At 36.9% G+C, this 13,430-nt stretch overlaps 1 pseudogene; it reads left to right on the forward strand.

Annotated features, from left to right (window-relative positions):
- The window catches only part of LOC115873757, a 156,741-nt pseudogene that overhangs the window by 58,494 nt on the left and 84,817 nt on the right, over positions 1-13,430 (forward strand).

A 13,430-nucleotide genomic window follows, 5' to 3' on the forward strand; every position in this document is an offset into this window, starting at 1 on the left:
TTTGTATCTCTCCTGTAGAGTCACAATAAGCTGGAATTGGTTACTATATATTTATATCAATATTGCTATCTGTATTGATATCAATATATACAGAGGTAAATCACAAAATATTGTTTCTGGAGTTCCAGTTCATACACGCATGGGTGTATTCAAAACAAACTATGTTTAAATATGTCTCTAAGATCAGTGGATGCCTGGAGACAAGTTCTCTCAGCAATATACTCATCTTAGTCCTATTAGACGCGTGTCTTCAAGAACAAGGTCCAATGAAAAGAGTGTCTTCTCAGGGGACGTGGTGATCCAGTTACAATCAAGGCAGAAAGGCCATCAGAAGGTTCTGGTGACTGTTTGAATGTGATTCTAAAGGCATAATCTTGACAGATTTTTTTGAAGAACACTGGGGCTTATTATAAAAACATTTCAAGAAAATTGAAAACTGCACTGGTAAGAAAAAGGCCAGGAAAGTTACCCCGATGCAAGTTTTCCATCACTGCCATCAGCCTGCCCAGTTTACAAGGATAGCAGTACATTTTATTGGGAAACCTTCCATCATCCATTCCATAGCCCAGGTCTTGTTTCTTTAGATTGATCTTGGTTATCCACATTGAAAGAATATTTAAAATAAACATGATCTGAGTCTCACAAGATGTCTAAACTACCAGTTTGATGTAGTGTAAATTGAAGAATACAGAATTATTTGGGGGAAGGGTTAGAGAGAAGGAAACTCCATTGTCATAAGTGTATAGACCTGGGTGAAGGATAGGTTGAGAAACAATATCTTCATATTTTGATGATTTTATTTAGTGACATTTTGGTTCAGGACTCACATATTTCCCTAGCAGAGTTCATGCACCCTCAGTCAGGCTATCTACTTCCAAGAGACGGCCATTGAAAACCTTATGAATCATGGTTCCACTCTGACTCAGGTCAGCTTTCCTGGAGTTGGAATACACTTGAATACAAGTTTTCTTTTTCTTATGACTGACTGGGCTTGAAATTTTAAAAATTCCCTTTGTGAGAGTAGAACAGGATGTAGTATTTAGCCTCCTACCATAAAACTCAGCTGAGTGGCTGGATCTTCCTACATATGATTGGGAAAGAGGCCTGATATGTAGTCATAGGATGTATATTATTTAAAACCAGAAAGGAATTTGCCATGTCATATCTATATTTTTTCTATACAACTTAACTACCACATCCCATAAAACAATTCATGTCATTCAGGAATCAGCATTTAGGAATCTGCCTGTTTCTGGAATTACATAAGGTCACCATGTGTTGGAACCTGTTCTATTTCTTCAGTAACAAAAATAATAATTCCTATGAAGTCTGCTTTGAGCAGAGGAACCATGATGGTTGTGGTAGTTATATAATCATTTGTCAATTTGAGAGGATTAAAAGGGAAGGGGTGGAGTCTAGGTTTCAATCAGGTCATAGACAATGAGGCCTCTGTGTGGGCCTGCCCTTCTCCTGTGGATTCTGGGAACTCCTGTATTCCTCCTTGGAGGTGGGAGACACACTCTCTCTCTCTGCTCACACCCTGGGAGACACTGCATTTGACAAGCCACATGGCAACAAGCTGATGGCAGCCAGAACCTTGGAGTTGGAGAAGCCACATGGAGTCCCCTGCTAGCACTGAGATGCTTACACTGCCACTGGATCCACAAGAATTTTTACCCACTGACCTGTGATCATCCTGCATTCAGTATCATTGTATGTGTTGTGTGACTCTGAAGAGGAATTTATAGATTGGTATTGGACATATGGGCTAATATCGGACTTATGGACTTGATCTGGGCTGGTGTGTTTTCTCAACATTCAATTGCTGTTGTATATAAAGCTCCTTCTTATATGCACATGTGTCTATGAATTTGTATCTCTATTCTACCCAGACTAACACAATGGTGTTGCAAAGTTTTCTGCTTTTTTAGCCAGTGGAGTATAGTGAGACAATGGCGGTTCCCAGGACATACCATTTAAGGACTCATTTTTAGGCTCATGGAAGCACAAACCCTACACTTGGGCTTACTGGAGAATATTGACTTGTGCTTCAAGATATACCTCAGACACGATTTACTTTAAGGAAATTTTCTGAACTCTCTGGCATCTTACCACTCCCCTTCAAATTGTATATCATTTATTCTTTGATGGTATCCTGTGCAATTCACTGTTGTACTATACTGAAAAAAATGTGGTGTGTTTTATTTTGTATTTAGGTTCCTGGAGATGAAAGACTACATCTTAGTCATCTTTACATCTCAAATGCCTATTACCTAATACCTGTCATAAAATGATTGACATATTTGTTTTTGTGAATTATACTGAGAAAATAAACTACAAACAAATCATTGATTCAATTAAGCTAAATAAATTATTCTCAAAACTGCATTTCAGTCACTAAGAATCTATTCTAATAAAAATAAATATATTTTCTGGTAATAATAAAATTATTCAAGTAAACATATTGAAGTGTTTATTACTTTTGTACAGAGAAGTTCTGGAGAATACTGAAACGTACAGAGTAGTAATGAAACCTACAAAGACAAATTCTCATTGGGATATTCCAAAACACTTTATATTTCTTTTCCAGTGAGAAATAGCATAAAGTAGCCTTTATTGTGGGGTTTTGATGTCTGACTCATGCAAAATGAACAGACAAGACTTCTATTTCTTCTTTGCTCTGCTTCTTCTTTTCTGAGGAAAAATGCTAAGCTATTTGGGGAAAGATTTTTAAGAACATGCTAAGTAAATGTGATAAAGACCAGATACATCCAAGGTCAATAAATCATTTCTGAACTCCATTATTGATGGGTCTGTGATGTCTATTCAACGAAAGTATCTTTTCATTTCTATATTTGAAATATGACTAATTAGATGCATCAAAGCTGTGTAAAAATCAATCTGAGTATATTTGGTAGGGAGAATACTGGCTTCATTCAACTTTCATGTCCTTGGTTAACATGTGATTCCACCCCCATTATATAGAGACAGACAAAAGACACAGCATGGCACCCGTAAGCTCAGAAAGTAAAAGACGAACACACAAGAACTTAACTTTAAAGATCTCTATAATCATCTTATATTAATGTAATCTCTACCACTAATGCACATTTAGCAATGAATCTGTGACTAAGAGTTAAAGGAGAGTGTTGCATAATTGCATATTATATTGAATGAGCTCAGACAATTCATGTGGAAGTGGATCACAAGGCCTCAATTATCCAGATTGACTCTCTTCAGTAAAAACAACTCACTAGATAATAGGGCACCTCTCCAGCCTGTTGTCTTGACAAACTCCCATTGCGTTAGGGATGGGGAGCCAAATTGAACTCCCTTCACCCTCTTGTTTATTCTCTAATCTCCGATTTTACTATGAGTCTTTAGTTTCATCAAGGACTGTGGGGACTTACAAGATGATTGAAATGAAAGGGGAACTACTTGGTTTTATTCACCAGGTCGATTTCTCTGGACCTTGTCCAACTGTTTGAAATTATCCTCATGGAAGTGTTGTCGCTGTTGCATTATGCATGCTTCCTAAACTGCTCCTCCTTTGAACAATGCTCCGTGAGTGATTTCCCATTTGTGCTTTGTCTGCAATTTCTGGCATTATTTATATTCAAGTATCACTCTTTTTCAAAATATTAACACCCAACTTTCATGATAAGGTATCAGGGATGAGTAAGATAAAAAATGTACTTATATTCAATATTTAGATATTTAAAACATCAGACACCTAAAAACTGGCATAGAAAACCTTTCTGCACAGAAATTACTCAGTGAAAATATTTTCAAAATAATGTGAAGCTTTTATAACACTGATTTATGATTTTGAAAGTAAATGCAAAATGGGAACTTAGAGAACAAGACCTTATACTAAATATTTATAGTTTGAAAATAAATCTTCCCATTAGTTTTGCTGTTTGAAACATTAATTATATTGGAGAAAGATGAATTAGTTTTCATTCCTGATATATCACCAACTTCAGAAGACATAAAATCTTTATTTACCAATTTATTTGAGTAGCACGGAGAATCCTTATGTCTTGGTAGTAGGGTATATCAACCTATAAAAGTAAGACATGAAAGAAATGTACACAGGTCTTCCTAGATGCCTATATGAAAGGAGCATATTATGGTAGGGAGAAAAGCAGTAAGACAAAGATTGGAAAACCAGCTTTAGTTCCAACTCCGCAAGCCCATAAGCTGTGTGAATGCAGTGATTCACCTCTTTTCTTTTGTAAAACAGTGATCATATCTGTCCTGCCAACCTCAAAGCTTTCTTGTGATGATCAAAGAAAAAAATGTTTGTGGAAGTGCTTTGTAAACGAATCAACTGTGATATAAATTTAAGGTATCATTATATTATTAGGCCCTGGCCCTGTGTGCAGTTGAGCTTCAAGGATCGATTATGGAATCATAAATTTCCAGATATCTATTGAGAAAGCCCTCAGTAAGAACAACAGTCTCATCCCTTTTCTTTGTTATGATAAAATTAAGACTTGGAAGAAAGGTTAGAAAATAAATCTAAACAGACATTGCCTCAAGAACATACACATCAAAAAGAAGAAAATTGGTATCTTGAAAAGTGGGTTCAATTGGTTAGGGGTATAACCATTTGAGTCAGCTAAACAAATCATGTACATTCAGTTGTAGTGACCTGGTAGAGGGTCACAAACATAGACTATTTTGCTGAAGGAAATCGAATGAGCTGTGAGGTTTTACCACCTTGGAGGAAAGTGGGAAAAAACTTTTGGTTGTCTTTAGGGTTATAGAGACTTAGATTTAAAAAAAATAGGTCAAAGACAGGTGATGATTAAATAAATTTACGTGGTCTCCTCTCCAATCTGAAACAAATTATGTTTCTTAAAGAAATATTCTTCAACATTTAAAGAAATGTGTACATCAGCACAAGGGATTTCTAATATATTAAATGTGTTGTTGTTGTGGTTGTTAGGTGTTGTTGTGTTGGTTCCCACTTACAGTGACCTCATATACAATAGAACAAAATACTGTTTGGTCCTATTCTATCCTCACAATTGTCATTATGTGTGAACCCATTGCTGTAGTGTCTGTGTCAATCCATTTTTAATGTAAAATTTAAAAATACTATTGGAATAGTGGCTCTTTCTGGGTTGATGAAATACTACTTAAAAAATTACTAATGTGGATGCATTAACATTTCTCTATTTTCATACATTATATTTTTTTCTGTCTGTACACCTTTTAAAGGAACCCTGGTTGCTTGATGGAAGCCATGGTAGGGCAATACTTAAGTGCTGTACTTAACACAAAAGTTGATGATGTACCATTTACCTCATGGGAGAAAGATGTTAGTTTACCTCCATAGAGATCTATATCCTTGAAGAAAGCTGATGGTGCCTGGGTATTAAAAGATACAGCATCTGGGGTCTTAAAGGCTTGAAGATAAACAAGGGCTACCTAACAGGGAAGCAACAAAGCCAACATGGAAGAAGCATACCAGCTTGTGTGATCATGAGGTGTTGACAGGATCAGGTATCAGCCATCAGAAGACCCCAAAACGAACAATCATATCCATATGAATGAGGGTAGTGGGGTGGAATGGAGACCCAAATCCCATCTGTAGACAATTGGACGTCCCATCACTGAAGGGTCGCAGGAAGGGATGATCCAGCCAGGGTGCAGTATAGCACTGATGAAGCATACAACATTCCTACAGTTCTTCAATGCTTCCCACCACCCGCTGTCATGACCCCAGTATTACCTTACAAATTTGGCTCGGCAGAGCATGTACATTGGTACAGATAAGAGCTTTTGACACATGGAATCCAGGACAGATAAACGCCTCGGGAACAATAATGGGAGTAGCGATACCACAAGGGTAGGGGGACATGGTGGCAGAAAGGGGGAACCAAGCACAAGGATTGACTTATAACCACCCCTATCACCAAGGGTAACGAACACAGAAACATGGGTGAAGTGAGACAGCAGATGGTGCAAGGTATGAAAATAATAATAATTTATAATTTATCAAGGGTTCGTAAGGGTGGGATGGCGGGGGAGGGAGGAAAAAATGAGGAACTGTTATCAAGGGCTCACGCTGAAAGAAAATGTTTTGAAAAGGATGTTGGTAACATATATACAGATGTGCTTGACACAATGGATGTATGGATTGTTATAAGATCTGTAAGAGCCCCCAATAAAGTGATTTAAAAAAAATATTTAGCCTTGGAAACCATATGGGGAAGTCCTTGTCATCCTATAGGGTTGCTATGAGTTGGAATTTATTGGATGATAATAGGGTTGGTGGCTTTGATGGTGCAGTAAGTAAGCACTGGGCTGCTAACCCAAAGCTTAGTAGCTACTCTGTGGGAGACAAAAAGCCTGGCCATCTGATCCCATAGAAATTCAGCGTAGGAAACCCTATTAGACAGTTTTACTCCGTCATACAGGAGCACTGAGTCAGAATTGACTCAATAGCAAGCAAGGCCCACACATGTATAAATCTGATTTAACATCTAGATTGTCATAAACTTGTCATCTTACAGCCTGTTATATTTGCAGCGGTGCTCGATGGACCAGATTTCAATGCTAACACTCCCAAATATTGAATATAAATTCAAAGTGACAGTAAACATATCTGACATTTGCTAAACCTGGGAAATTGGGTCTTGACTGATGTGACTTAAGTGTGATTGGTTTGAAATAGTAACATTTACAGGAAAATCTTGTGAATTTGTGCTGTAGTGCTGGAGGAAGAGTATCATTTAAACAAATAGTAGTATTAAAAACTAACAAGGAATTTCATGTGCTAGGGTATATATATAACTTCGACATATTGTAATATTTGGAAGTACTTGGTTAAATGAGATTTTATTATTTATCTCTTCAGGTTTAATCCAAATTTCACTCATCTAAGGATATCAATCTCTTCTCTGTCAACCATTCTGTTCCTGGTATTTCACAACAGACAATATAACATTAAAAGGAAATAATTTAAAAAATGATTTAAAATGAAATAACTGTATCTCCTTTTGGCAGAGTATTATCAACCACTGAGGAGTTGTAATTGGCTATCTGCTATAGGTACCCATGGGAATGTAAAGAGAGAGATAGGTTCCCCTCTCTCTAAATTTAGAATTATAATGGAAAACAGCTATCCCTGATTTCAGGCATAATTTTGAAAAAGTATGTGTATGTGTGTTCAATTTAAACTTATGGTGTGTGATTTGGAGGTCATCTTGTAATATTTCATAAATCAACTTATTAACAATAGAAAGATTTATTTTACCCTAGATAGTATGTAGATAGATAGCTGTTGTTGAGTTAACTCTTATTAATAGAAACCTTAAGTACAACACAATGAAGCATTGTCAAGTTCCGAGTTATTTCCAGGAACTTTGAGTCCCTTGTTGGAGCTATCTTGCCAATCTATCTCATTGAAGGGCTCATTAGACTTGGTGGATTTCTCATTTACTAAAACGAGAAGTTCTCATCTAGCAATAGATCTCATCTGATGACAAGTCCAAAACAAGAAAGGCACAGTTTTGTTGGGGTTCATAAAAATTTCAGTGATAAAATTTCAGAATTAGATCAGCAGGCCTTTCTTTCTAATTTGTCTAGTCTGAAACTTCTCTGGAATCTACCCATCTTGCATGACCCTGGTGATATTGAAATATCAGAGGCACAACTTCCAGAATAATAGTAACATTTAACCCCTTACAATAAGACAAACTGTCTCATAGGTGGTGATCTTTTAACCTAGGGCATCTTTATTCTCATTCAGTTGAAAACTCAGTGGTTTTCTCCATTTTCTACGTTCACCTTTTTTTGGTTCAATGCTTTGCAGACTCAAATTCATGTAGTCATACTCTGGCAGACTCATAGTAATGAGTGAGAATATATGATATGTGAATTGGTTTGGTGGTTTGTTGCTTTGTTTTGGTTTGGTGTATTGGAGACTAAACCAAATTTGTTTTGGAGAATATAGAGCTATATGCACCTGTGATTTTGTCTGATTTCCTTAAAAGACTTTTAAATCTGAAGATGCATACATTTAAATTTGTGCAGAACTGGCTACATAGCTTAATCTTACACTCTAGCTCTCCTGTTTCTTGCAAGTCATATAACAGTATAACTAAACTAAATGAAACCCTGCAGTCTCTCAAGTCAAAAGTATGTTGATTTCATTGAAATCAACATCATCATTGTTGTTCGGTACCATCAAGTCAGTTCTGACCCCTAGCGACCCTGCACACAACTCCGGCACCATCCTCACAATTGTTTCATGCTTGAGCCCATTGCTGCAACCACTGTCAATCTGTCACCCTGAGGGTCTTCTGTCAGGGGAGAGAGCCCCTAACAAATCATCACAGGTCCGGTAGGCCAATTGTACAGAGACAATAAGTAAAGATTATAGTAAAGTCAGAGTGTATGAGAGATAGAAGAGAGATTTAAATAATGGAGTCAGACACATTTCATGGTAACATGCTCACCTCAACCTCACTTGGTGGTCCACATGGAGAGAGAAAGAGATTTATTGCTAACCAAGGCTTTTATATTCTCTGGGGACATGCAAACCCCCTGATTCAGGTGAAGACATACATCACAGGAAAGGGTTATGCTATAGGTAATACAGTAATGGGAGGGGGATGATCTAAGGGTACACATGCTATAGGAAGGGGAGGGATTAAGGGTATACATGTGACAAGATGGGTAGACCCTAGATTCATGATGGCGGCCTAACCTTGATTGCCCTCGAGCTGGAGACTTTATTTAGCCTAACTTTCAGGGGAAGCAATCCACTGACCCTAACAGCAGGGGGTGAGTCCTTCCTATTGTGGGAGAAACAATGGTGTCTGCTTGCTTTGGATGGTTGGAGTCTTCAGGGAGTTAACTTGACAATCACTTACCACAGGTTGCAAGCAGTGTCCTAAGTCTAAGGCATATTTTGGGGAGACGATTTGGTAGAACTCTTTATGTTTCCCACGGTCTTCCTCTTTTTCACTGCACTTCTCCTTTACCAAACATGATGTTCTTCTCCAGGGAGTGATCTCTTCTGAGACTGGAACTCTTTGTGGGAGTAAAAAGTCTCATATTTCTCCTAAAGGCAATGAATTGACACAATAACTGAAACAATGGGGTCAAAGATAGCAACGCCTGTGAGAATGAGGTAGGAATGGGTGATGTTTCATTTTGTACAACAAAGCCGGCTCAACAGCACCTCCGAACAACATCAGGTTGTGCTCTTAAAAAATACACAACACCTATTTAATTTTTAAAATGCCAGTTATTTGCATTTTAGTTTGAAAATGGGGGGTTTTTCTTCTATTTTTGTACATTATCAGTTTGATTTCTCCACTGGATTATGCTTAGATGATAGTAAATAGAGATGTATGCCTTTAAGTAGAAATTGCAAATCTTCATACAAAAATAGTAGGTAGATTACACCTGAGTTCGTTGAAGCATCATTGATTTCCAGTGTTCTTCAATGTTAGTGGAGCCTAAGCATGAAAGAGAGAGAACAGCTTGGGACGTGGGAGAATTAATTGAGTTAGTGGCATTTAATTTTTCTCTCCAAATCTCTCAGTATCTTTTAAACATAGCAATTTGTAATGTTAGTTTAAACACTTTCAATTTTGAAGTTCTAATTATAGTTTATATAGTTCATGTTTTCCAAAGAACAATGCTTCGTTTTACATAGAAACATTTGGTATTTCTTTCAGATGTTTAAATATTTCAGTGTTGGCAATTGGGTGGGGGGGAGGGGATCTTTGTAATTGCCTTGCAAAACCTTGCTGATAGGAACCAAAACCATGTATTAAAAGAGAAAAAGTAATTTTAAAATTTGAGTGTATAATTTTTGGTGGGGTTTGTAAATGCAAAATATATGTTTAAGCTAAAATGTATTGTGTATGCAGCCATGGAATCAATAATAATCACAACTACATTGTATTAAGTTCAGAATTTTGAGTGATTATAGATACTTGACAGCTTGAAAATTACCTGTTGATTATCATTTTATTTTTTATTTTCATGAAGAAGAACTTTTAATATATCTTTTGGCACTTAGCAAAGAAAGATTTTGTCTCTCAATGTCATATTACTTTACATTTTTGCCCTTTTATCGATCTAGAGTCTTTGGGGTATCAAGAGGATTGGAAGAGCTGTTGGAAATCACAAGAGTGACAACTGACACAGGAGGTAAAATTATATCTCATAACTCATGGGATGACCAGAGCGAGGCCTTTTGTCCTTTGGAAGAACTATGGTTTATTTATAAGTTTGTTATCTGTCAAGTGGGAAAGATCAAATCTCACTTTCTATAGCACAGTTCATGGGTACAACATCACAAAGTGGTAGAAAATATTTTATAAGCAATATGTAAAAAATAGAAGTGACTTTTGAAATTTAATTGAATTTTCCAAGGAAAAAAAAAAAAAATAATTAAAGAAAACAAAACCCTGAATGAAAGCAAGGATGAGCTAATTTAACTATTGATGATATCTAAATTACCTTTAATTTCATTATAATTATTTTCAAATATCCCATTTATTTTTATTGATTCATTGTTTATATGTATGAAGGATGTATAACTATATACAAATGGCATGCACATCTGGAAATAGACATATGAATGGGATGTTTTTCTCTTCCAGAGAGTACAAGCTAAACAACTGTCAAGGATCTTGCTCTAAAATAGACTAGTCTATATAGTAACATAAAGTCCTGGGACTGAAAATCTAAACACATAATCCCAACATCAAGAAATCACAGCTCAAAGGTCTAGGTTTTTTTTGTTTGTTTGTTTCCTATGTACATACACGGCATTCTAGAAATCTAATTCAGTGTAATCTGAGAAGCAATATAGTACAGTAGGTAGTTCAGAGCATAGACTCTGGAGCCAGACTATATCAGTTTTTTATCTGAAAACTGGGAATGGCAACAATGCTTATCCCATAGAACCATTAGGGAGATAAAGTGAGTTAATATTTGAATCATACTTAATGTCTTAAGTGCTATATGTATTAAATAAATAAAACAATAGTGGCCAATGATTATCTTAAAATTGTATTATAGTTTTCTCTATCAGGAAAATCACTGGAGAGATGGCTCCAATGGCATATTGTTTATCAAGGAGAAAAGGCTAGACTCTTTGACCTTTACTCTTAAAGGTGAAAGAGAAGCATAAAGATAGAGAAGGACATTTCAGGTGACTCTGGTAGAGTGGCTTTATCCTAAGACACATCAGGTTTTCAGCAGCAAGCATACCCATATAAAGAAGAGAAGATGCTAGCATTGAGAACACCAACAGAGTTAGTGTGCTTTTAGGTTTTATGTCAACTTGGCTGGACCAGGATTCTCTCATGATATGATCTAACATCAAGTGGCCAATTCTATGACAAGCTCCTTGGTGAAGTAGCCAAGTGATTGTGAGAAGACTAGTGTAATCTGGTCACAGTCTTGGTACAATTGAAGGAGGTTTCATTCTGGCAATGGCCTACTTAGTATGAATTGATGGCATGCTGGAGCTAGTTCACTTATATTGCTGGATGTGTATCCTGCATCTGATTCCTTGACTTCTTATTGTATCACCTGCAGCTTTCAGGAGCCATTAGTGGACCGTAACCTTGCATTCATTCTGCCTATCTTGAATGATTCGTTCAGCTCTGCATCCACCAGGCTGAGGTCTTTCTGCTTCATATCCCTGCTTCCTGTTCATCTGCTCCTGCAGCTACACAAGCCAGGAGAAGCCTCCTGTCTACATCTGACTTACACACAGGCAACAGATGGAACTTGCCTACTTCTACAACTAAGTGAGCCATTTCTTGGTATTAATTCTTTCTGACACACATACACATACAAATGCCATTGCTTTGGCTTCTGTCCAGAGCTAAGCCCAACATAGATAACCTTTGAACAGATTAGCCAATAATCAAACTCAAAAGGGTTAATGAGTTTGATGTGGTAACTATGAACATATTCAGAGTTGGGTTTGGAATCCAAGTGGGGAAGTAACTGCGTTTTCCAGGGAGTGGTATTCAGTGATCATAGGTGTCAAATGTATGCTTCTGGATGATTAGTCCATGTTGGAACAAGGCTTATGACAGCTGTTCACCTTGTATTCCATGCTGAATTGCCAATGAGCCATTACTGGAACCACCAGCAGAGAAACTGGGTATTCAGGGCCCATTGTAGCAAATGTCTCCTCTCCCTGTTTCACATAACCATTCTCTCTTGCCTCATTTCCTACGACCTAATTAGCTCCCAATTGTTTCCCTTTTTTTAAAAATCAGATTTGGGCCCCTTATATTATCCCTTCTCTCTTTGCCCACAGAACTCTTTTGGACAAGCTTATCTTTATCTATTCTGCATAATAACTCTGTCCAGTTGAGCTCTGGCCTCAAGGTCCTACCACACAGGCGTATCTCAGTTCCCCTTAGAGAGAAGTCCAAACCCAAATGTCTGAGTCCCTTTTTACAATTGAGTTTTCAGTATCTAGTCCACATTGGTACTCTAATCCTTTATCTAGTTGATGAACACCAGAGGATTAGAGTACCAATTGAGAAATTAAACATTCAGATTACAGTATTAACAATGAATTGGGATTCATGTAATGGATCCACTAAATTGTACACTTGTAAAAGTTACATTGGGAAATGTTGAATGATAAAGTATGTTAACAACAACAAAATACCCAAAACATGTAAAGAGAGAAAAAAATAATAAAGCAGTTGTGGATGCTGAAGATGAGTAACTAAACACCTCATCACTGAATATTTTCGGCAAATGTTCTATAGAAGAATTCTTACCACCTGGGGAGAAATGCAAAAAAGAATTTCATATTCTACAAATTTCTGGAGCCATAAATACTGGATAATTTTTGAAACTTAATAAGAAATATACCCTGAAGTCTCCTTTAAACAGTTCTTGTTTCTATTGATATGTGCCATCAAGGTGGTTGTGAACTGAGCAAAACAAAATACAACTCTGCCCGATCCTAGGCCAGCCTCATAATTATTGTTAGGTATATGCTCATAATTATTGTTAGGTATATGCTCATTGGTGCAGCAGGTGAGCCTCATCCCGAGTTTAAGGACTTGGTGGTTGTTGGATTTTGGTTTGCTTCTGACCTGTTGCTTTGAGGATGCCCAACAAATGGCAATGAAGGACCAACATATACCGACCCAAATATCAGCCAAAGCACCTAATTTACCACAAAAACTGCATTAAAAATGTGCTGAAAAAACTCAGCTTATATTCAAGTATATACAGTGCTTTCTGTTTTCACACTTTCTCTGATTTTTGTGTGGCAAGTGTTAGTCTATCAGACATGGTTCTGCCTTTGTAAATGAGTATTACTGAAAGTACTGTCATATCTCTAACCTTCATGGTTTGTGTAACTAGTACCAAGGCACCTAGGTTTCAAAGCTGTACAAGTTCATAATTCA

This window comes from Echinops telfairi, unplaced genomic scaffold, assembly GCF_000313985.2.
Source record: "Echinops telfairi isolate 266 unplaced genomic scaffold, ASM31398v2 ScPeMD7_7469;HRSCAF=8507_1, whole genome shotgun sequence".
Lineage (NCBI taxonomy): Eukaryota > Metazoa > Chordata > Mammalia > Afrosoricida > Tenrecidae > Echinops > Echinops telfairi.